This window comes from Canis lupus, chromosome 25 (genome assembly GCF_003254725.2).
Source record: "Canis lupus dingo isolate Sandy chromosome 25, ASM325472v2, whole genome shotgun sequence".
NCBI classification, from domain to species: Eukaryota; Metazoa; Chordata; class Mammalia; order Carnivora; family Canidae; genus Canis; species Canis lupus.
In genome coordinates, this window is record NC_064267.1 from 32625197 (window position 1) to 32652455 (window position 27259).

Genomic DNA, 27259 nt, shown 5'->3' on the forward strand with positions numbered 1-27259 from the left:
TATCCTCCTTTGTAGCACTTTTGCTGAGCACTTGCTGCTTCCTCTCTGCTTAGCATGCTCTTCCCCCGGAGCTGCATATGTGCTCCACAATTTTGACAGTGCTTCCCCAAACATCACTTTATCAGAAAGGACAGTCCTTACTACCCCCCGAAAATATAGCATCCTTTTCCTCTTGCATCCATAATTCTCTATCTTTCTTACTCTCCTTATTTTTCCTTATAGCACTATCATTCTGTCATATTATTCAATTATTATTTTTATTTTTTTAAATCTCTTCCACTAGAATAATAACTCCAAAAGGGCCCTCACTCTGTGCCCCAGCACCCCACTAGGGCTTGCCAAATGAGGCACTCAGTAAATACTTGCTGGATGAATAAATAAAAACCATCTTAATCTAACCCTCCTGACTTACAGGCAAATGAAGCATCAATTCCTTTCCTGAGAATATTTCCATCCCGTTCCATTGGATGCAGCCTAATTATCACCGTAGCTTGGCTTATTCTGATCTGAGTATTACCCATCACAGAGATGTAGGTGGCCAGTACAGTTTGTTTTTTGCCCAGCCAGCAACTTATCATGCTCCTTTTCTGGCCTGAGAGAAGAAAAACAGCCCTGGTTAGCTATTCCATTGTAGCTCAGCTTTAGCTCCAAATCTCCTGTTAGTAATGACCTGGATAAGGACACACATGGATCTTTTATAAACAAAAATAGAATTTTCATATCAAGTCTAAACTAGGCTTATAGATAAGAAAGTATCTAATCAGCAGGGGATATCACTAATACAATCACTTTATTAAAGAGAAAATTTGTGTATCAATATGAAATTTTTCATAGATTGAGGCAATTTTTCTGCATTTGGGAAATCTTCCTTGAAACAATGGGTTAGCACTTTTCTTATGCCCTCTCATCTAAATCATATCCTCACGGTGGTTGTTTCCTGTTCTAAGGGAGTATGTCCCAGGGACAAATGATTATCTTAATCCTATAAGGCAGAAACTATATACACCTTACAAAAGGCAGTTGCTCCCATTACAAAAAAAGTCAATAGAAATAAAAATTCTTAACATCTATAGCTTATTGAGTACTCTATTAAATTAGGTGTAAACATTTTTGGTAAATTGTTGCCTACTTAGCTGCTTCTATAGATGTCTTTAGGTTTTCAACTCAAAATATATATAAATTCATGTCTGGAAATAAAGACAGTTCTCTAAGTGTAATACACTAATTCCGTAGACTAGAGGTTGATGGAACTGGTTTAAAAAAAACCTGACTTGGGACCTTTATTATGAAACAGAGTCTGAACTAATGCAGAGATACCTCCTACCGTCATCCCCACTGTCTGTCCTCTCATTCAGCCTTAAGGGCTTGTACCAGAAAGAAAAATAATTACTATGTTATTCCTAGGTTCTGATCTCAGAGTCTCAGACAATGGGGATAGATGATACCTTAGTTTATGAAAGGTACATCTAGTAAAAGCCCACTAAAAATAAGAAATTTGACTTGGAATGAAACATATCCACTTGCCCTCCAGTGATAATTTGATGGAGATACTCAACAGTTGGTGATAGGGATAATGAACGCAAAGGTCAATTCAAATAATGTCTCTGTTGTCAGCAGTAAATAGGAAAATATTTTTCTCTATTTGAGGTAGAATATATAAAAAAGATTCCAACAACTTTAATATCTATTAAATATATTTCAAATAAATGAATGTAAATAGCACCTAGAAAAGAAAGAATATGACTTTGAGAATAACTTTCTCTCAGATTTTTAAAAATATTAAAAAATTATCACCCTCAATAGAGTAATTTGGAATAGCCTCTGTTGGAAAGGAGAAGCACATGTTGTTGATCTCATATGTGACCTTCATCCCTGCTTTGTCCATAAGTACTGAAGGCTGGGAACATGGCTAATATCCACAAAACATGCTGACTTGTCCGACTGAGTATTGAGAGCCCTCTCAGCATTAGAGGTTCTTTACTGAGCACTCATAAATCTTCATAATTTGTCCTCATTCCAAGAAATCCATCCATATGCTTTTTCCCCACACCTCCTTATCACCAGTTCTCAATCTTTATTTTCTTTCAAGTGCACTTCCCATGAATTTGTACAGATCTACACATGAAGACTTTCCCTCTCTTTGCAGGCAAAGTAGACCACTATGTGCTGTATTTTAATTTTTTTTCCATTGTTGGGTTTTCCCTTCCTTTCTTTCTCTGTAATATCATACTAGTGTATTTCTGGCTGTTGCCACATATCAAATAGAGTTAAATATAAGCCATCTTTGAATCCTCTTTCTTTTCACCCAGTTGGTCATAGGAAACTCCTAATAGGTCATGGGTGTGGAATCAGGAAAATAACAAAAGTATGACAGGAGTTAGCACACTTGAAGTATGAGCTTATTTTTCATAACAAAATCAGGACATACTTAAGATAAGATTTCATATAAATTTTCCACATAATTATCAAGTACTGCTGATCATGATTAATGTCATGGCTTGGTTGAAACATTTTCAAATGTACCTAATCCAACTATGGACCTAATACATTGATAAATAAAAATACGATGAGCCAAGGGTAAAATAATTCCATCATGAAATGGAATAAAATAAAAACTCCATTTAATATCTGATTCCTGAAAGCACTCACTAAAACTGATGGATTACAGTGGTCTTTTGGGTTCCTGGGGATAAATGCTATCTTAGAAATGTTATTTATTAATTTCTTCAGGGTCTACATTTTCCATTTCCCTTGAGCAGTTTCCATGGCAATTGAGTTCATGTCTTTGGGGAAGGTTAAGAGGAAAATTGAAAATATATAATTATTTTAAGTTTGCAAAGTTCATCTTCAAGAGTGTAAGACATCTTTTTAATTTTGGATACTCTGGTTTGTGAACTAACTCAGATGTGGGAATTGGGTTTTGGTTGAGACTCCTTCCCATGATGATTCAGGGTAGGCTTCTGATCAATTGACCCAAGGTTCCTTTAGTTTAATTGACAAAGTAAGACCTTGATGAGTGACTCATCTATGTTAGTTCTAGGAGTCATGTATCAATTAGACATCACTAATTACCAATTTAGCCCTTCTGTTATTAATGATTCTTACCTTGCCTTCACAATTAAAATTTTCTACTTAGCTTCTGCTTTTCTGTGATATCATTATTTCCATTAAAATTAGGGATTCTTATTTCAATGGCAGATCTCTCATCTTAACTCCTGTACCTGGAACTGACCTTTCCTTCATCATGTTATTTTTCAGTACTTTGGTAAAAAAAAAAAATGTTCTCTGAGTCATCCTGGGGGACATTTTTAGTGGATGGTGTGCTGGTTGGTAACAGATGATAAATCAACTACAGCATTCCTTTTTTTAAATTATTTTTTTTATTCTCCAGTTAAAATTTTTCTTTTTTTTTCTTTCATTATAATATAAAAGTTTTTTTAAAATTTTATTTTAATTCCAGTATAGTTAACATACAATGTTATATTAGCTTCAGGTATACAATATAGTGATTCGACAATTCCATACATCACAAGGCGCTTATCATGATAAGTATACTCCTTAATCCCCATCTCCAATTTCACCCAACCCCCTACCCCCCTCCCCTCTGGTAACCATCAGTTAGTTCTCTATAGTTAAAAGTCTGTTTCTTGGTTTGTTTCTCTCTGTCTCTTGTTTTTAATTTGCTCATTTATTTTTTTCCTAAATTCCAAATATGAGTGAAATGATATGGCATTTATCTTTCTCTGACTAGCTTATTTTGCTTAGCATTATACTCTAGTTTCATCCATGTCATTGCAAATTACAAGGTTTCTTTCTTTTTAATGGCTGAATAATATTCCATTATACATATATCTTCTTCTTTATTCATTCTTCTATTGATGGGTACTTGGGCTACTTCTATAATTTGGGTATTGTAAATAATGCTGCTATAAACATAGGAGTACATGTATACCTTTGACTTAGTGTGTGGGTTTTTTTTTAAAATAAATATCCAGTAGCATGATTACTGGATCATAGAGTAGTTCTATTTTTAAATTTTTGAGGAAACTTCCTACTCCTTTCCATAGTGGCTGCACCAATTTGCATTCCAAGTAATCGTGCAAGAGGTTCCTTTTTCTCCACATCCTTGACAACATTTGTTGTTTCTTGAGTTTTTAATTTTAGCCATTCTGACAGGTATAAGGTGATATCTCATTGTAGTTTTGATTTGCATGTCCCTAATGATGAGTGATGTTGAACAGCTTTTCATGTGTCTGTTGGCCATCTGGATGTCTTCTTTGGAGAGGTCTGTTCATGTCTTCTGACATGAAAATTATCCATTTTTATTTTATTTTATTTTTTATTATTTTTTTTTCCTTTTTATTTTTTTAAATTTATTTTTTATTGGTGTTCAATTTACTAACATACAGAATAACCCCCAGTGCCCGTCACCCATTCACTCCCACCCCCTGCCCTCCTCCCCTTCTACCACCCCTAGTTCGTTTCCCAGAGTTAGCAGTCTTTACGTTCTGTCTCCCTTTCTGATATTGCCCACACATTTCTTCTCTCTTCCCTTATATTCCCTTTCACTATTATTTATATTCCCCAAATGAATGAGAACATATAATGTTTTAATTATCCATTTTTAATTGGACAATTTGTTTTTTGGATGTTGAATTGTATGAGTTCTTTATATATTCTGGATACTAGCCCTTTATCTTAACTAATAGCCTACTGTTAACTGACTTACTGATAACATAATTAACACATATTTTGTATATTTATATATATCAAATACTGTATTCTTACAATAAAGTAAGCTAGAAAAAAAAAGTAAGCTAGAAAAAAATAAATGCAATTAAGAAAATCATAAGGAGGAGAGCCTGGATAGCTCAGTCAGTTAAGTATCTGACTCTGAGTTTTGGCTCAGTTCGTGATCTCAGGGTTGTGAGATGGAGCCCTGAGTTAGGCTTCACACTCAGCATGGAGTCTGCTTAAGATTCTCTCTCCCTCTCCCTCTGTCCCTCCCACTCATGCTCTCTCTCTCTCTCTAAAATAAATAAATCTTTAATAAAATCATAAGGAAAATATATCAACAGTATTATATACTATATTTATTTTTAAAAATCTGCACATAAGTGGACTCATGCAGTTCAGGCCCGTGTTGTTCAAAAGTCAGCAGTATTCTTGGCTACTCAAGACCAAACACTGCATCTAGAATTTCTGATAAATGCCTCTATGATGATAAATTCCTGAAGTGAAATTGTGTTTCTCTACCCCAGAGCGAGAACACTCAGAGTTCATTCCCATAAGATTTCTTGAGTTGTTTTTCAGCATAAATTTTCAGAGTTTTGTAATTATTTTAGGGCATAAGAGTTCTTTTGTTTTTTTTAGGTGAAGTTGTTATGAGGTCTCTAAGCAGGTCATGGCCAAATGAGGGAGCAATGGCTACTTCTGCAGCCAAGGAAGAATTGGTGGGCTTTAGCCTCGAGTACCTCTTTATATCCCCCTTCTAATTCTCAGTATTGCTCTTTCTCAGTCACAGCTTTAACTTTTACACAGAGAGGCTGTGAGTTCTACCTGTGTCATCACTCAGCAGCTGCAGAATCACTTTGTTAGGTATATCAGCTATATAGGGCTACAAGTATTTATTTTAAAGTAATCATAGAAAGTGCCTGTTTTCTTTTCTCTTCTTTTTAAAAAGGTTTTATTCATTTATTCATGAAAGACACACAGAGAGAGGTAGAGACATAGGCAGAGGGAGAAGCAGGCTCCATGCAAGGAACCTGATGTGGGACTCCATCCCAGGACCCTGGGATCACAATCTGAGCCAAAGGCAGACACTCAACCACTGAGCCACCCAGGCATCCCACAAGTTCCTGGTTTTCTTACTGTATTTCAGAGCTTTAAACACCCAAACATATCATTACAATTTTTTTCAGTGCAGTTAGAAGTAGCAGCCCACCCCTATAATATTAATATTCTTAACTATTTCACGTGCTACACATTTGGTCTAAGTCAAGACATCAAAAGGCCTGAAATTTAGGTGGCCAATGTGGGTAATTATTTAAATTACCATTAGATCCCCCTTTGAAATCCAAACTAAAACCCCTAATTCAAGAAGGGTGGAATATAGTTCCAGATTCCTGTCCTTATTCTATTGATGGTCATTTTCTCTGGTACCAGAATCTTTCTCAGGTAGGATTCTCTTGCACATAACAGAAGCCACTATTTTAATTATATATAAGGCATTTAATATATTAGATACTCTAAAAATTGTGGGAAGGCCTGGAGGAGTAGTCTTTATAGGAATGAATCCTAGAACAACACTTGGAAAATGGCTAAGAGAGCTATTGCCTCTTCCATGTTCAGGATACAAGAATGGTGGGCAGCCTGCGTCGCTCAGTGGTTTAGCATCTGCCTTAAGCCCAGGGCGTGATCCTGGAGACCTGAGATCAAGTCCCACGTCAGGCTCCCTGTATGGAGCCTGCTTCTCCCTCTGCCTGTGTCTCTGCCTTTCTGTCTCTCATGAATGAATAAATAAAATCTTAAAAAAAAAAAAAGGATACAAGAATGGTTAGAAAGTTGGGTCTGAGGGGGCTGTTAACCCAACTGCTGGTTCCAGGAGGAACCAGGAGGAAAGAAAGGAGGAAGACATCTCCAGAATAGGTGACTCATCATCATAGTTGTAACCTATTCTAGCAAAGTAGATGGTACATAGTATGTGCTCTCTATATGCATGAATTTAGGGCCTTGACATTCCGACCTTTGCTACCACTGCCATAGGAAAGCTAAGAAATCTCACTGCTGAGCTTTCCAAAAGAAACAACAGAAATAGAAGTGCTGCCTCTGCCTCACTTTTTCTTCCAGATCTCATAAATATGTAAATGCTTAGTGTTAGCTACATAGTGTGTCAAACCCAAACTCTTACGGGAGACTGGAAAATGTAATCTTGGCTCTCCTGTCTGTAATGTGACTAAGGGACTTTAAGGGATTGTAATGGAGTTGAGTGAGCTATCTACAATAGTTGTTCTTTTCTTTCTAATATTTTGTTACCAAAGTAGCAGGTTCTTTTCCTACTCCATACTGTTTGCCAAATAACCAAATGATATTTGATGGCAAACAGGTAATTTATTTAATGGCCAGAGAATGGAGAAGAGGAACTCATGCTCTAAAGGCACCTTCTCTCTTAGGTCATATGATCAGGGTTTTATGGGGTTAGGGTAATTAGGGATTTTTTTTTGGGAAGTGAGAGGAGGCTTCTCAGAATCAGTGTCATCTCTTTTCTTCCCTTCAATAGGCAGGGTTGGAATTATTATAGTGCCGGTAGGTATGCTTTTTAATTACAATTAGATTGTATTGATCTTCAGGTTATCTGGAGGGTTAGCACATTTGAACTGGATCAAACTGGTTAAAAACTGGGTCTCAAGGTCTTGTTTGGAACTTCTGGCATCTGGCTTAGTTTCTGGTGACAAGCAGCACCTGCTGCTTCCAGGGCTAGAAAACTGGATGCTTGTAGCTTATTTAGAGTTTGTTAGTCAGTCCCTGGTGACAATTTGCTGAAATATTTCATGTCTTTTTTGTGCCTTTTTTATGAAGTTATTTGCAGTGATATTTGAATTTTGATGTGGCCAAGGTTAGCAACTTTATAAATTCTTGTTTAGGAAGACCTTTTTCTATTTTGCTAGGAAACAATCTATTCTGTATTTTCCTCCAATTCTTTCTGTTTTTGTTTGTTTGTTTTATGTATGACATGAGTTGGGACATAACTTTATTTATTAAAGAAGATAATCACTTGTACCATCACTGCTTAGTTAATTCTTCCCTAGTAACTGGAAATGTCACTTTTATAATATACTAATGTTCCATATACTTATGAGCTTATTTCTGGACTCTTTATTTTATTTCAAATATTTATTTATCTAGTTCTATGCATTAACTACCATAATATTATAATTCATCTTAATATTGGGTAGGGCACATCATCCCTCCTTGTTCTCCTTCATGATTATCTTGGCTGTTCTTACACATTTACTTTTCCATATTAATTTTAGAATTAGCTTGTCAAGTTCTATCAAAAAATTCCTTTGAGACTTTTATTAGTATTGAATTAACATTATAGATTAGTTTAGAAAGTTTGATATCTTTGCAATATTGAATCTCCCTATCCAATAGCAGATAATATCTCACCATTTATTCTGTACTCCTTTTATGCCCATCAATAAAGTTTTATAGTATTTTCCATAAAGGTCCTGCATATTTCTTATAAAGTTCATTGCTGGAAACTTTATAGTGTATGATTCTTTTATGGTAAATAGGATATTTTTATAGGAAATATATTGGTTGTGGTATATTGTGCTTGTACCTGGTTTTCTTGCTGAAATCTTTCTTATTAGTTAAAAAGTTAGAGTTTATATGATTTTTAGATGAGGAAAGCCTTCTACTAAGACACAAGGCAGAAATCATACATGAACATTTTTGCTGGTTTTGTCTGTATAAAAAGAAATAACCAAGATTAAAAATCATAAATGTAATTGAAAAACAATCTAATAAAATATTTGAAACATTAAAAAATATTAATATTACTTACATGCAAAGGACTCTATAAGTAAAGGAAAAGATCACTGTAATAGAAAAATAAACAAAGGTCATGAAAATAAGCAATTTGTACAAACGAAAGGAAATATACATCTTCAATAAATGCAGAATAAAGGTCAAGCTCATTAACAAATAGGAAATGCCAGTTAAAACATTATAATTGGCCACCTATCAAACTGACAAAGGCAAACAAATGACAATCCTCATTACTGTCTTTAGTTTGGAGAAGATTCTTTAACACTGCAGATCCCTTTAAGAAGTCTCCTTGTTCACCAGAGACTGTGAACTTTAAGATGATCTTACACTTTAACTGAGCAATTTCACTTTTAAGAATTGTAAGATAAAAAAAAAAAAGAATCGTAAGATATACATTTCTGAGGCATATTAACAGGCGTACATGAATGTGAAGGATTTTCTGTGGTTTAAACAATTTGGCAAAATCCTGGCTTAAATTAAGCTTTTAGGCAAGAGAATTTCTCAAAACTTTAAATCTGCTAATGTACATTATGAACTTCAAAAGGATATCAAAAAAATTCTTGTCTAACACTGCAAGGAAATAGACCACCACACAATATGGTTTGAAAGATATTGGCTTAATGACATTATTATGGAAGTTTAAAACTAAGCTGCAAGGATATAACATTGTATATAGTGGTAAAAGTAGTTAATTCTCTATATCTGTTTAAGAATAGGTTCTGTTTAAATAAAGCAAATGCTACCTCTATCTAATTGAATAGTTACTCATATAATATACTTTAGAAGAATAATTAATGCAGGTATTAATTAATCATGGTATTTTAAAATGTAAAAAAATCAAGCTAAAAAGCATTAAGTATAGTATGTAAGCTACTTTGGGTGCATAAATACATAAAAATTTGTGTGGAAGGAGAATTATCAAAATGTTAATGGGTATAATTGCTACCTCCCGTGATACTTTGTTACTCTAATTTCCTTCTTTTTCTCATTTGGTTTTCTTATAATGAACATAAATTACCTCTATTCTAAGAAAAAGTGTTATTTTTTCATGTTACTGCAAAAGAGGTTTATTTTATATCTCCATAAATTAATGTTGATTGTGCCTTCTCCCACCCTTCCATTACCTTTTTGTTTTTTGTTTTTGGTTTCTGTTGAATTCTGTTCACAGTGCAAATTATTTTTGCTTGTGACTGCATATAATAGTGTGTGCAGCTGTCCTTACACTTTCAAGGTGACATTTAATACATGAATTTTTAAGTCAGATTTTATCTTTGGTGCAGGAAATAATACCCTTTTAAAGCATCTGTTGCATTTTAAAATGTGTATTCAGATAATATCTTTCATATTAATTATTAACTTCATAACTGAATAGGTTACATGAAATTTGAACATTTTCTAGTTCTGGGGACATTATGTCATATGAAGAGCAAGCCAACAAGGGCTTTGGCTCTTGGGCAAAATATCTATCTTGTCATTCTTTCTGCTCTCCAATGCTGTTCACAAAAATGACATTATTGTGCAACTTTGAGGGAATCGCCAGTCTCTTCAATTTCTTCTTGAGCTAGACTCACTCTTGTAAAGCCTATCCATACTGTGCACTTCTGGTTTCAGCTTTTTTGCCCTTACTCTCAATCCTGTATATTGTCTGCATGTCCTCATCAGTAGCAATTTGAGTTTCAGACCTTTCCTGCCACAGTTCTCTACATGGAGTCCTGTTTTATCTCTTGCTATTGTGAAGAATTTCCCTCAGTTCTCTGCCCTTTGGGAGTCAATCTCATAAACTTTGCATTTAGTCTTTTTTTTTTTTGCATTTAGTCTTAATAACTTATAATGTATAATCTTAATAACTGATAGCTCTCAGAGAAATGATGAGGTTTACTCCTCAGTGTCAGGGCCAAAGGACTTTCTTTCTCCTTGGCATAGAAGATTCAGACTGCTTCTCGCCCTTTCTTGGTGACCAGCCATTCACTTTTACCAGGGTGTCTTCACTCCTTAGAACTGAGATTCAGGTGGCAGAGAGGGTTTTCCAAATTCAAAGAGAGGCACAGAAGAAAGAAATAGCATGGCATGAAAACGTTTGGTTATGACTAAAGGATGATATCTAATTTGATTAGTGGTAGGATGTTGCAATCAAGGGTACCAATCAGGAAGATCTTGTGGCCCATATAGGGAAGTTTGGATTTTAACCAGAGGGATCCAATCACATTTTAAATAATCAAATAATTTGATTGTATTTATATATCCCAAAGATCTGGTGAGAGAAAATGAAATAAAGAGATTGAAGACTGACTGTGGGTGGTGTAAAATGGGAGAAAATTGACCAGAAGGATAATGAAGATTTGATGTTTGGACAGAGTATTATAGACAAAAATGTTAGTAGGAAGCTTGAGAAATGAGTTGACAAGGGATAAAAACCCAACTCAAAGTTGCCTAAGCCAATACATAGTTTACTGGTTCATGGAAATTAATAGTTTTTGTGTCCCCATAAATGATTATTACATCCTATACACAATCATTAAATAATATTGCATGGGTACTTCCTTAAGATTCAGGAAGTTGCATCTCAACTTATAAATTTATTTTTAATTTTTCCCATCATTTTATTTATTTATTTATTTAATTTATAATAATAAATTTATTTTTTATTGGTGTTCAATTTGCCAACATACAGAATAACACCCAGTGCTCATCCCGTCAAGTGCCCTCCTCAGTGCCTGCCACCCAGTCACCCCCATCCCCCCGCCCTCCTCCCCTTCTGCCACCCCTAGTTCGTTTCCTTATAAATTTAAAATTATATGAAGTTATAAATGTTTCAAACTTCTATTATTCAAGATTAGAAATTATATCATCCTTACCTTCTATATATTAATTCTTGTGGTTACTCCTTTAATTTGATTTAAGGGCAGATGGATATGTGTGAAAAGACTCCCACTGCTCTGGTGCTTGCTGTTCTATTTCACCTTGTTTTTGCTTTATATATTTTGGTATTGTTATTCAACTTGTGATATCTTAGCAGTTTTAACTTTCATCAAACAGAAAGACAAATCATAAAAAATAGTTTTTTTCTTTATTCTTCCTCATTAGCTGTTTTGCATCCTAAAGGCAATCCATGTTTAATGATTTCATTTTGTTTTGTTTTGATTTTTGTTTCTTAAACCAGTGTTCTTTCCAGTTTGCAAATGCCTCAAGCTTGCTCTCACTACAAATCTCTGTGTTTGTTAGCCCTCTGGCTGGAACTTAGATCTCCCCTTGGCTGCCTCTTGATTTTAATGTCATTCATTTCTTCAAAGATGTCTCCTTGGACCACTCACTCTGAAATGACCCTGGCTTCCAACCTCCCTTTCTCATTCTCCTTTGATTTATTTTCCTTAGAGAACATACCATGATCCAAAGTCACCTTGTCTATCTCCTTGTTTACTTGGCTATTTGATGTTTATCCCATGAATGTGTGAGCTTCCAGAGACCTCATACCTTGTCTCCTATTATGAAATCCTGGACCTTCAGACCTAGAAGAGTAATAGAGACATCATTATACTCCATATAAATCTGTCCAGTGAATGAAATGTTTCCTACATTTACCTCTCTAATATACTAAATTTGAATAATGATTTTTATGTTCTACATTTTATTCCTCAGGCATGTTCCCATCATTGGATGTTTGTACTAGATATTCCTGTTCTGTGGAATACTTTTGTATTAGATATATAAAAGACTCACTCCTGCCCCTTTTCTAGTATTTGCTGAAATAAGAGATTTTCTCAATGAAATGTAGCTGAGCACCTTTATTTGAAATTATATTTATTTAAAATTATAGGCCACTTCCTATACCCTGTTTCTGATTCATTCCACCACATTTGCCTTTCTCTCAGAGCTTGTATCATCTTCAAACAACTTAAACAATGTACTTATTATGTTATCCTGGATGTCCTCTGTTTGTCCCTTCAGATGCACTCCCTATCCTACACTTCTCTGTTCAGCACTTTAACGACTGACTTGCAAGGACTTGAGCTCTTGGTAGGGTCATCATACACTGGCCAAGTACCTTAACCCAAGTTCAGTGCTCCTGTAAGGTGACCCTCCCCTGTCTCTAGGTTTCTGTAATAACTCCTTTCACGAATTATTGTCTGTTTCTCTGCTCCATTGTAGAGACTCCGAGAGGGCAGACAATCTGGTATTAACTTATGGATCTCAGGTGTCTAGAATAGTGCTTGACACATAATAGATGTTCAATAAATATTTGCTAGATGTTTAATGGTTATTGGCTTTGGACTTGGAGAAATAAAAACATTTACCCCACTTATGTGATCCCGCACCTCTCTTTTCTTCTCCTCCTCCCACATTTTGATTATACTGTTATTCAATTATTCTCACGGTTGCCTGTATAACATTAAATAACATACTCAAAGCTTTATTTTTTGTTCTATAAAATTTAACTAATGTTCTTTGATTTCCTACTCTTTAAAGTGAGATCAGAGCTGCTACCATCCCCTCCACCTCTTCTTCCATCTGTTTCACCCCTTTGCTTTAAAATAATAAGTTCAATAACACATCCCTCTGTTTTAAGCCTTGTATTAGTTTGCTAGCACTGCTGAAACAAAATACCACAGGCTGTGGGGGTGGGGGGTTAAACAACATAAATTTATTCTGTCACAGTTCTGGAGGTTAAAAGTCCAAGATCAGGGTCTCTGCAGGCTTGTTTTCCTCTGCGGCTTCTCTCTTTGGGTTGCTGATAGCTGTCTTCCCAACGTCACATGACTTTTCTCTCTGTCTTTGTGCATCCCTGGGGTCTGTCTCATATGTATGAATCACCTCATTTTACAAGGACATCAGTCATATTAGATTAGGACCCACCCCAATGACCTCATTTAACTTAATCTTCTCTTTAAAGGCCCTATCTCCAAACGCTGTCACATTCTGAGATGCTGGGGGTTAAGGCTTCAACATATGAATTAGGGGTGGTGGTGGTATGCAATTCAGTCTATAATAAACCCCAATTAATTCTTCTGTATTTTGCATATAGTTTGCTTCTAACAAACAGCTTAAGGCCAACACACATTGAATTAGATTATTAAATATTGAATATTTAAATCTGTTCAAGGCTTTATCAACTTGTGTGTTGCCTTTATCTCATTCCTATATTAATGGAAGGGGAATATTCCTATAAAGTCATGGTAAAAATGGATGATTTCCTCACATTCCAAAATCATGCCACATTTTCATTTGCTTCATATTTGAAATCATTTTCCTATTCAGTTTTGTGATTTGTGTGGCATATAGAATATATTACATTTAAAATGATTTTCCTTCAGCACCTGAGCACTGTCAGTTGTTTTCTAGTATCCAAAGCACCACCTTGGGGATTAGGATTTCAACATAATAATTAGGGAAGGACATAAACATTCAATCACAGCAGCATACTTGTAATCCACCACAGAATATAGGTATACCCTCGAAATGTGTGGTCAGTTCTAGACCACCAAAATAAAGTGAATATAACAATAAAGTGAGCTAAATGAACTTTTTGGTCTCCCAATGCTTATTAAAGTTATACTTACAGTATACAGTCTATTGAGTGTGTATTGGCATTATGTTAAAAAGACAATCTACAGACCTTAAAAATATTTTATTGCTTAAAAATGCTAATCATTGTTTGAGCTTTCAGCAAGTCATAATCACCAATCACAGGTCAGCATTACAAATATAATCACTACGAAAAAGTTTGAAATATTGTGAGAATTACTAAAATGTGACAGAGACACTAAGTGAGCAAATGCTGTTGGAAAAATGATGTTGATAGGTTTGCCTGATGCAGGGTTGCCACAAACCTTCAATTTTTAAGAAATGCAGTATCTGTAAAGCACAATATAGTGAAACACAACACAAGGAGGTATGACTGTACAGATTCTGTTCTTTATTGCTTCCAATGTCACCTTAGGTCTTATTACATTATAGTTTCCCTATATTCTTTCCTTACAATGACATCTCAATTTTCTTTTCAGGGTCTTGGTTTTTTGTGCCTTCCATCTTTTGCTTTATGTTTGGTTATTTTTTACTTTCATTGAGAGGATAAAACAGATGTATACTAGAGTAAATACTTTTTAAGAATATGTGCTTTCTCTGCCTTGTGTTTTGTATCTTCCTTTCTTATTTTGCTCCTTTTATTTTTCAGGCTTCATTGTTATTTTTAGATTATTCATCTTCTAGTGAGAAAAAGTCTATTTTTCAAAGAGTAAGTAAATCTCTTTGGGTTCCAAAATTGGTATAGTAGAAATTGTTGATATTATTCTATGACTTTCTGTGCTGCAAAGCTGTGACTCATCTTCTGTAGGTCTCTACTGGACAGTCCACTTGAGATTTCCATCTTTGCAAATATTCTGCTCCAGAGTGTTGAAACTGCTCTACTAGTGCTTATAGTTAATCCTGGAGGCAGCTGATTTTGAAATTTTATGAGTGAAATTATGATATCTCCTCCCCATCTTCTTTCAATCCAGAAGATGTAGAAGGGAATGTTTTCTTTCTCTTTTTGACTACTTTCTGGATAGTGTTTCTCAGGAAAAGGAATTACAAAATACCCCCTTGGTAATGTCTGCAAAATTGGCTGCAGATGGATGAGAGCTCTCCCTATACCCTGCATCCCTTGTTTCTGGGATTCATGCCTATTTTCCTTATTGCCATATTGTATAAGTGTCTATAGACAAATGTCCAAATTCCTGTTAGTCTTTGTATAAATCCATTAGTAAAACGTCGCCTCTTAAAAATGAGACTGATTCAGGGATGAGATACAACCCAGGAGAAATGTACATGTATTTATAACTGGGAAAATAACGGGTTGCCTCAAAGGTTTGTTGTGAGAATCAAATGCAATTAGTCCAGCGCTGCATTTTGTAACTCCTAGGAAATTTTAGCTCTTATCCATAATGAGTATTGTTAATGTTTATTTTTATATATTAGGTTCTGTTTCATTGCCACTGTTCCTGGAAATCCATATTTAGGATATCTGTGTGACGTGCTGTGATGTTGCCTGCATTGTGGTTGGACCTCTTCTAATTTCATATGTTCTCTAAGGCTTCAAAAACACTGTAAAGTTATTTTGAATAACATGGCCCCCATAAAGGAAGACAGAATATTCTTCATCCACAGTTGACCTGTCATACCCATGTCACATCAATAACTAATCATTTAAGATAACTGATGACTACAAATTTAATAAATTATATGCAGTCAACCTCAAGTGCAAGATGAGGGAGTTGGAATTGAAAATAAACCTCCTGTCCTGCAACACAGTGATACTATATTTCAATCTTTTTGTTTTCCTTTATTAGTTTAAAATATTTTTTATGAATAGATCTTTCTCTTTTCTATTTTGTCCAGTGTTTGTAGAGAAAAGACAGGATCAATGCTTGCTTCTTTCCCTTTACCAGTTTGTTAGCTAATGAGTCGGTTCCCTGTCTTCCTCCAAGGGTGACCAATTGATTTTTTCCAATTGATTTTTTTATATCATTATAAACTCCTGGTTTTAAATATAATTTTATGGGTTAAATGCATTGTATTTTTTATTTTTGTTGATGCTTAAATGGAAAGAACATACCATGTACCTGGAAATATAGGTCCAGAATCATATAACACCAAGACCTATTCTAGTAAAACTATTGGACTTTAGAGCTAAACAAACAAAAAATCCTTTGGACATCTAAGCAGAAGAACATATGATATTTAAGGAGACTTTTTAGACTTCATCAGACTCTTCAATGGTAATCTTTTATACTAGGAGAAAATGGAGTAATATTTTTAAGATATTAAAAAAAGGAAAATGTGAGTTAAAGATTTTTATATCCAGGTAACCTGACATTCATTTTTAAAGGACACACTGTAATTGATATGCAAAAACTAGAGGAATATTTTTTCTATGAGTTTTTTTCTGGGAAATCTACTAGAAATGTTCTGGATGAAAACAAATGGAGAGATGTCAACACTAGGACTAATAATAAGCATAAAATATATAGTTGCCTTGGAAATAAGACTCAATTAGGGTTAAAAGAGAGAGAGCTTGGTATATAATGGCTACATGCTCTGACATTGTGGATAAATTACAACTTTGAAAAATAAGTTTAGAGTAGGGAAAGCATATGTAAGAAAAATTTAATCGTTTTAAATAATCAGAACTGGTTATATTAGTATCATCTTTCTGAGATTGTTGTTTGTATAATGTGGGATAGAGTAAAGAAGGTTTATGGGGTATTCTAATCCTATGATGTTCTGCCCCTTATGGACCAAGATTCTTAGTGTAGAAGAAAGAAAAAGCAGAAGCAATATGGAACAAGGTAAGGAAAGTCTCTGTAATATTCATTTGAAAAGTAAATATCAATCTGAACCTACAGGGCATCTTAAAAGAACTCTCTCTACCTCCTCCTCCACTCTTCACCCTCTACCTATCTCTGTCTTAGCTCTGTCCTCTGAAAAGGACCATAAAACGTTCAGCCCAATCAAATCGAGTGTCTCTGGTGTCAAGATTGTTGTCTTGAAATATTGTTTCCTACTAAATTGTCTGTTTCTAGGTCAGGACAAGAAATAAACAAGATGAGCCTGGAACATCTTGTCATAACACATAGAAAACAAGCTATTGAGGACACTAAGTTCATGTCAAATGACTTGGTAGCAAAATTGAGCAGACTCCCATCGGCCAAATTTGAACCAGTATTACCTACAGTGTTTCCAATATCTTATTAGGAAAGCTTTCATAGGAGAGTATATACACCCTCCCTCCCACCCTTAAATTCTACTGGCTTTATCACACATCAATCCAGCTATCCATACATTAATCTGTTTTGTATTTTGTATGCATTTCAAAGTATATTGCATCCATTAGTACCTCAACTCTTAGATACTTCAGCATGAAACTGTCCACTTTTAACATGTTAAAACTGGGAGTGAAATACAGGTTGACCCTAGTCAAGATCTGAGAGCACTGAGGTAGATCTGGGGTAGCAAAGGAAAAGGAAATCTAACAAAGGCAGAGCTTAAGGGCAGCTAGAAATAAATTTTTTTAACTTTGACAGTTTTGCTTGGGGCCATTCATGGGTGGATTTTTTTTTCCTGACCCAATCTAAGTCATTCATCTTCATACACGCATTTCTTTCCCTCTGTTACCTCTGACTTTATTGCTATTGGATTTTTTATATAACTGAGTAGGAAATTTTCAATATCCCACCTAAGATAAAGTAGCTGCTTTTATGTTAGGCCTTGAGCTTATAACAATGGAAGGAAAAATAATCAGCAAGTTATTCATTGAGACCCATTATGTTCACATAGTTATGTAGAAATCATAAACTTTGTCTTCCATGTTTCAGACACTCAGTACTACTTGGAGCTTCCTCTACTGATTATACTTATTGCTTTTTTACTTAAGGAGCTTGGAGCACGCTGCTACCCCTGCCTGGAAAGCCTCTTCTCTCACCAGCTGAATCACCTTCAGCTGGCTGACTACCACTGCAAAGTGAATATGTTTATACAAAGCTATGTGTATGTCAGTTATATACATTATGCTTTATATATGCATAAAATATTCTCTATTCTATGTTTAATATAATACACGCATATTTATGTACAAATATACACTCATCATATGCATCAACTGCCAGTCTACCTAAGCCATTTTGCACAGCAGCCACAGCTGAAGAGAGATAGCATTGAACTGTTCCCTATGTATCTCCTTGTAGATGTAAGTTCTCCCAGTTTTGCTGTTGCTTTGATCAAGGATATGGAATGATGTCTTTTCAATAATTCATTATAAAGCCATGGAACTGTTGAGACACTAGCCTACTATATATTGTTATGAAGTAATATAAATTAACTTCAATTTAGGGGAGTAATTATAAGTTTTACCTTATAAGGGACATAAAAAATCCATAAGGCTGAATTATGTATGACAATCTGTGGACCTGCTTGTATACCTCAGTTATAATTGAAATCATTCATTCAGAGGTGGGCACCAGTTCCTGGAACATAAAATACTTATGGTACTTTTAAAAGTTTGAATATGCTTATTATTGAAGGTAATGTTATTATGTATCTCCACAGTAATAGAAACTGTGGATTTACTATTAGGTAAGTCTTAACCTTTGTCATTATTGGCATTTATTCGTGGGATATAGAATATTTTGACTTAGCCATTTTATTGCAAGCATTTTAGTGACAATTTTGCCACAGATAAATTTTTAAGATATTAGTAAGTTGTATTAAATCAATTAAATTGTATTAAATTCTGTGGCTGTTTTTTTTTTAAGAGCAGTGACACCATTTCCAACATTACCATTTTCATTTTTATTTCATAAATCATTTTTTAAAGATTGATTCTTTTCAATTTAAATATTAGGCTAATATTTGATTCATCAATCACTTGATTGATGTTATCCATCATGGCCTTCTTTCACTGGGGGGTTTTCTTTGATGATAATTATTTTCTCTAAGTCCCATACCCCTTGGTCAAGTTTTGTAGATATAAATTCACCAAGAATATGTGATTCTTTGATTAACTTTACTCAATTTCCAATATTCAAGTTTCAACAATGAATAACTTTATTTTGGATTATTTCTGCAGTAATGCTTACAGTGAACTAATTATGAGATTGAGTTATAGGTGGGTATATGTAAGCTAATCTAAGACAAAACTGGGAGCAATTTTGGATAGTCAGGGAGAGAAATACACACACATAAAAGTGTGTGGAGAATTATGGGGAGGGAGTTAGATGGGAAAAGAGAAGAAAGAAGGTGGCAGTGAGGGGAGTGGGAGAGGAAAAGAGAGGTGTGAGAGAAATTAATTTTGGTGTATTGAGTGCTAAGCAATGAATATGAGTATGGTATGCATGTAGAGTGAGGTTTTCAAAATACCCTTCGGGGAGAGTGTTTTACAGCTTAACCAGTCAATATCAATGGTTTTTGTAAAGATCATCTTTGGACAAGGCTCCTTTATCCCCAGAAGCTTGGAATCAGGGAAGGGAGAACTGGGCTTCCCCACTTTGGTTTGGGAACAAATGTATTTCTATAGCATAGAATACTTTTATTCTTGAGAGATGTGAGAAGGAACAATATTGCACAGGACATAATAAGTCATCCAGGGAAAAGTTCAGCATGGTAATCACTTGAAAACTATTGCAAATAACTCTTCATCTGAGGTTGTTTATAATTCTTCCTTCTGAGAGGGAGGATGGAAGGAACATGTCTTTCAGTTCCATAGCCTATTTCATAGACAGTATACTTTCAAATGACCCCATACTGTGGACCCAGCTGCATTTTTGCTAGAAACTCACCTGAAATAGAATGGTGATATGAAATAAGTCATGCCACAGTCTGGAACTACAGTAAGTGGTCTCTCCTCTCTAGGCCCCAACTTCCTTTTGTGCATAAAAGGGAATTGAATTTGAGGTGTTCCTGGCTATGATACAACAGGCTTGCTGTCTTTGGGATGTGTATACATGTCCCTCTGGACATTCTGTGAGTGATGAGAGCAGTGTCAACACAACATTGCCTTTCTACATGCATTTGATGACTGGGACACTGTCATTATCGAGCAACTGCCATCCCTTCTTCCATTATCAACCTCAGCTTGTGGTAGGTTGGGGCCTGACCCAGCCAGCCCAGCCAGCTGACCCCTGGTTAATGGGAACTGAGTATAATCACATTAGCTCAGTTGGGAGTTTTGAAAATTACATTAGCTCATCCAGCAAAAGTGAATCTGCCAATAATTTATGTGATGGATTTGCAATTAGAATATAGAGCTCTTTTTTCTCTTGTGTCTCTTTGATAATCAAACAAAAGTAAAACCACCCAAAAGAAACTAAAATTCCAAATAGCTTATAGGTAATGTTTGAATAGAATTTGATCCTCTAGATATTGGTTTGGTCCTTTAGATGAAGGATCATTTTACAGATGATTTTGTTGTTGGTCATTGTAAATAATCTACTGAAGGTTCTTGGTAAAGATCAAAGACAAATAAGTTTGAATAGTTATTAAATATATTTATCAGAGCTAAAAATTTCAGGAACACTGGTTTGACTTAAAATTCTCAGAGGAGGGATCCCTGGGTGGCGCAGCGGTTTGGGCCTGCCTTTGGCCCAGGGCGTGATCCTGGAGACCCGTGATCGAATCCCACGTCGGGCTCCCGGTGCATGGAGCCTGCTTCTCCCTCTGCCTATGTCTCTGCCTCTCTCTCTCTCTGTGTGACTATCATAAAAAAAAATTCTCAGAGGAATATTTGTTTGCTAGGTCTTTATAATATGATGATATGAAAAATATAATAACTAAAAGAGTATGAAGTTCTATTAGTACTTATATTTGGGAGGTTTTAACTCTGTCTTTGAGTAGGGAAGTGTTTAAGGTAGAACAGATAGGGTAAGTAGACAGTGACAGAAATTTGCTGAGAGGTACTCACATGAATCAAATATTAATTCTACATCATATCGTGCTAAATGTGTTACATACATCACATTAAGTAACTAACTAATTAATTAATATTGCCGCAGTCATTTCATAGGTGAGAAACTGGAACTCACATTCCTTATTGTCCATAATACGCTACTAATACATAGTTGAGCAAGACTTTAGAAACTTAAGTATTGTTCTCAATTCAGGCTTAGATAGATAGATAAGCAAAAATCACCAGTGAGCTCAAAAACATCTACAACCACAGCAACAATAACAATAAAGACTTACTGAATCAGAATCTGTGGGAGAGGGGCCATCTTTAATTTTAAGAAATTCCACAGGCAATTCTTATGTCCAGCCTGGACTGTCAGGGTAAGATGAGGTACTTTTTAGACAGGTTCTAGTATTGGAAAAACTGTAGAATGTTGCTGGTCATCATAAAAAAAAAAAAAGAACTTTAATTGGCCTTCAGGAGATATGCTATACTTATTTTCTGTGGTAGATAATTATCAGTTGTATGTGCATGAGTTGCAAGTTAGTCCCTGTACTCAGAAGGCTAGGGAAACACTCCTCAATTGATGTTTACTGGAAGAATTGGAGTTATCCTTTTGCTTGCACAGAGAATAAAGATAGGGAGCAGAAACTAGAACACTGGAATTCCCAAGGAGGGTGAGTTGTAGCCACCAAGGGAAGAGAAAGCCTCGCAGGCTCTAGAAAAGGATAAAGATATAAATGGAGCAAGATGCAGGAGGTAATATGAGGCAGAAGGAGAGTGGAGAAACAGACTGAAATGCTGACTCTGGAAAACAGGCAATCTCACTCCTTTTCCTCACAGCAGTGGTAGACAATACCTGAGCAGGGCTGTATCTCATCCTGCATATTACACCTGAAGAATGACAGGAATGTTATGGGATTCAAAAAAGTCATTTTATAAATTTTTGAAGGAATTTGGATTGCCCCATATCTTAGAATGGAGAACAGCAAATTTAGAAGGAGGACTTGTAAAAATCTTCAAAAATATTTAGAAGTATCATGCGGGAGACAGAACAGATAATTTCTGTTTTTACTCTAAGGAGCACAATTAAAACCAATAGAATAGATGTCAAAAGGAGACACAGGTTAATTAAATGTGAGAAAATATTCTTGAACAACTAGAGATAGCCAGTCTAGTTACCAGATGCAAGTAGGCAGACAGGGCTGAGCTATGACACTATTATTGATGATATAGGGTAAATGTGTACATTGGTTGTATTTTTAAATTAGGTAACTTTAGTACGTCTTCCAACATTTTCAGCAACCTCGGACAGCCCTGGAAGAGGGGCAATTGGTTCCAGGTAACTCAAGCATGTGTTGTGTCTTCTCTGTGTGGCCCACAGGTTTATAGAGCAAATAACACAATCATATTGCAGGACATGAGTGGAGTGGGAAATGATATGCTGCAATAAAAGTCAGGATTTGGTAGTTAGTCACAGATGCTAGATAAGCAAGGTGCAGAGCCAACATGGGGAAGAGACTGATTAATCAGGAAAACCAGGAGTAAAGAAATTGGAGTCAGAGGTGACTAGACAAGTTCTGTGATAGAGCTTATGGCCGTGACAGCCTTTAACTCTGACCCAAGATGCTTTTATGGATGAGCTCGGGCTCTTTGAAATTCAGTGGAGTTTAATTTTAATTAGTTTTAATATAAGTGACATTCAGCACTTTCAAGTTACAGATTTTATGTTGTCCAATGACCATACAGTGCTTAACTCTCACAATTGTTGTCTTTATTGCATCTGGATTAATAAAAATTAGATCTGCGTGGTAAGGTAGAGGAGCCTCTGAATTAGAAGTCGAGGAATGTGGCTCTGATAGAAATAACTACTTGACCGTAAACAGATAATGAAAATTTGTTTGTGCTTCAGTTTTATCACTGGCAAAATGTCTAGACTAAGTATAACTGCCACAGCCAGTTCTTCAAGATTAAAACTACATAGTTATTTAGAGGCTTATACACTGTAAACTTTATTACTATGGCCACTACTCTTGTTACTGTTTTTGGTGTCCCTGTCAAGTAGCCTATGACTCAGTCTTTGTTTCATGAAAGTGCCATCAATTAGGATTATAAATATTGGGCAGAGATAAATTGTCTGAGCTAATTACATTTGTGACAGTCTAAAAAAAATAGAGTTGCAACCCCAATGACCCCAGTATTATTTTTGCATTCCTGCCATAAGATACTTTGCCATTGGTTTTTGAAAGCATGATGCCTGTCAGAATTTATCATCCTCTTCAACAGATTGCATCTATTATCATTACCCTGGTCTGGGTCTTACTTTCTAATCAATTTTATTATAGTGGTAAAATATAGCTAACATAATATGTATCATTTTAACCATTCATTACCGTATAATTCAATACATTTACAATGCTGTGTAACCCTCAACACCATACCCACATTTTGTTATTTTGTTTTTGTTTTTGTTTTTAATTGCAGCCATTCTAATGCCCTTGAAGTGGTATCTCACTGTAGTTTTGATATGCATTTCTCTAATCACTAATGCTGTGGAGCATCTTTTCATATGTTTATTGGCCATTTCTATATCTTCTTTAGAGAAATGTCTATTGGGTTTTGGCCTATTTTTGAATTTGTTTTTGGTTGTTGAGTTTTAGGAATTCTTCATTTATTCTGGATACTAATCTTTTATCAGATAAATGATATACAAACATTTTCACCCTTTCAGTAAATTGTCTTTTTTGCCTTCTTGACAGTGTCCTTTGATGAACAAAATTCCTATTTTCAATAAAGTCCAATCTCTGTATTTTTATTAGAGAGTTTAATTTATTTACATTTATGTAATTGCTGGTAAGGAGACACTTAGTCCTGCCATTTGCTCTTCATTTTCTATAGGCTTTCTGACTTTTTTAGTCCTTCATTTTATCCATTTCTGTCTTCTTTTGTGTTTAGTTGATTTTTTTTGAAGTGAAACATTTGATTTCTTTCTCATTTTCTTTCTTTCTTTTTTTCTTAAGATTTTATTTATTTATCATGAGAGGCACAGAGAGAGGGAGGTAGAGAGACAGGCAGAAGGAGAAGCAAGCTCCATGCAGGGAGCCTATCCCGCGAATCTGGGATCCCCCCGGAGCGGAAGGCAGATGCTCAACTGCTGAGCCACCCAGGCGTTCTCATTTTCTTCTGAGTATATTCTAGTGATATTTTCTTTGTGGTTACCAAAGGAATTAAATTTAAGGTCTGTTATGGTTTGAATTATGTCTCTGCAAAATTTTCATGTTGAAGCCCTAATCTCAATGTGACTGACTGTTTTTGGAGACAGGCCCTTAGGAAAGTAATTAAGGCTAAATGAGGTTATTATGGTGGAGTCAAAATCTGGTAGAACTAATGTTTTTATAAGAGGAAGAGGAGACATCAGAGAACTCTCTCATGCTGTAACATAGAGAAGAGACCACATGCAGACTCAGCAAGGAAGTAGCCATCTATAAGCCAGGAAGAAAGGTCTCACCAGAAACCAACCCTGATTGCACCTTGATCTTGGATTTCTAGATGCCAGAACTTGAGAAATTAGATTGCTGTTATTTAACCATCCAGTTTGTAATATTTTGTTATGCCATTCTGACCAGGCTAAAACAACCTCTTAAAATTATAATAATATAATTTGAATTTATACTGACTTAACTTCAATAGTATACAAAAACTTGTATACAATATAATAGCATGCAAAGCCATTCCTCCTTCTGTTATTGATGTCACAGGGTTCATCTTTATATGTTGTATACCCAGTAAAATAGATTAATAATTTTTTATGCATTTGTTTTTTAAATCGTGTAGAAAATAAAAAGTGGAGTTATAAAGCAAGATTACAATATTATTAGCTTTTATAGTTGCTCAAGCATTTATCTTTACTGAAGATCTTTATTCTTCCACACATCTTTGAGTTACTGCCTAACATTTTTATTATTTTATTTTATTTATTTATTATTTTAAAGTAGGCTTCATGCTGGGCATGGAGCCCAAAGTGGGACTTGAACTTACAACCCCAAGATCAAGACTTAAGCTAAGATCAAGAGTCAAGTGCTTAAATGAGCCACCCAGGTAGCTCACCCTCAACACTTTTATTTTAACTGGGAGGATTTCCTTTAGCCTTTCTTACCGGCAGGTCTAATGGTAACAAATATCTTTAGCTTTAGCTTTTGGTTATCTAGGAATAATATCCTAATTTCTTCCTGAATTTTGAAAGTCAATTTGCCAGACATAGGATTCTTAGTTGATAGTTTCTTCCTTCAGTTTTTTGAATATATCAACACAGTACTTCTGGCCTCCAGGGTTTCTATTGAGAAATCAGTTGTCACTCTTATTAAGGATCACTTATATGTGATGATTTGTTTCTTTCTTACTGCTTTCAAGATTTTCTCTTTGCCTTTCTTTTGATGATTGGATCTTGGTGTGGGTCCCTGGATTTATTTTACTTGGAATTGAACTTCTTGGATTTGTATATTTATATCTTGTATCCAATTTGGGAATTTTTTCACACCCATTTTCTTAAAATATTCTTTCTGTGTCTGTCATGAATAAATAAAATCTTTAAAAAAATCTTTCTGCTCTTTTTCCTCTCTTCTCTTTATTATATTCCTATAGTGCACATGTTAGTTGACTTGTTCATGTCTAAAGGTCCCTTAAGTTTTGTTCACTTTTCTTTATTCTTTTTTCCTTTTGTTCTTCAAACTCAGTAATTTCAATTGTCCTATCTTCATGTTTGCTGCTTCTTTTTTCTGCTTGCTCAATTAGCTTTTGAATCTCTCTAGTGTATTTTTCATTTCAATTAATGTGCTTTCAGTACTATAATTTCTTCTTGGCTCCATTTTATAATCTCTGCCCCATTAACATTGTAATTTTGTTCATACTTTATTTTACTGTCTTTGTTCATGCCTTTCTTTAGCAATTTAACATTTTTTAAAGAAAGATTTTATTTATTTATTCATGAGAGACACACAGAGAGAGGCAGAGACATAGAGGGAGAAGCAGGCTCCATGCAAGAAGCCTGATGTGTGTGGGACTTGATCCCAGGACCCCAGGATCATGCCCTGAGCCAGAGGCAGATGCTCAATCGCAGAGCCACCCAGGCATCCCAGAAATTTGACATCTTTAAGACAATTGTGATGTAGCCTTTGTCTAGGAAGACTACCATCTGGTTTTTGTTAGGGACAGTTTCTGCTGATTTATCAATTTATTTTATTTTGAATGGTCCATTATTTCCTGCATGCCTTTTGATTTTTTGTTGTTGTTGTTGTTGAAAACTGGAATTTGAGTCTTATAGTGTAATAACTCTGGAAATCAGATTAACATAGATCTCTGGAAGACACGTCCAGGTAGCTCTGTATTTGCTTATTTCTTGGTACAATACAGGTAACAGAACTACATTTTCTTTAATAAATTATTTTTTTTATTGAGAAATTTACAGTGTCATAAGACTTTTTTTATTCTGAAAAGGGAGATTTAGTAAAATTATCTTTCCTAACCAGAGACAATGTTTATTCTTAGGGAAAGTTATACAGTCATATGAATTTGAAATGATCATTAAAGATTCCATTTGTATAAATTATTTTTCATTATATTAATTTGTAAATTTCTTTGCTAATGATGTACATAGCTTACCTTTAATATATACAACATTTACATATCCCTGGCAGCTCTCCATTCTGGGGCATCCCCCTTTCTACTTCCCACAATCCAACATGGAAGTAATGTCTCTGGTCCAGTAGGTGGCACTGGGATCCTCTTCCTGTGCTGTAAGAAATGTAAGTCTTTGCCTTTACTCTTCTTTAAGTGGAGTATTTAAAATATTACTCCTACATGTTAATTTGCATGGCTTAAAAATTTTAATACATACAAAATTTGTATGTATTATTTATGTATGATATAAAGTATATAAGATAACAGGCATGAACTCACCACTCAATTTAAGAAGTAGAATAGCACTAGATTCTTGTTTGCTTGTTCTCTATACTATCCCTATCATCTCTTAAAATAATTCTTATTACAAATTTGTATTCATTGTTTCTTTACTTATTAAAGATCAGTTTTATTGTATATATAATATACATAATACCACATATAACATACATAATCTTTACATATCTACATATTATAGATAATCAGAAAATATCTTATAATTAGATAAACATATAATAATATACATAATTTCTTAAACCATACATTGCTTAGTTTTGACTATCTTTGAATTTTATAATAGTTTTAGAGAGTTTTGTTATTAATACTGTTGAAACTTAG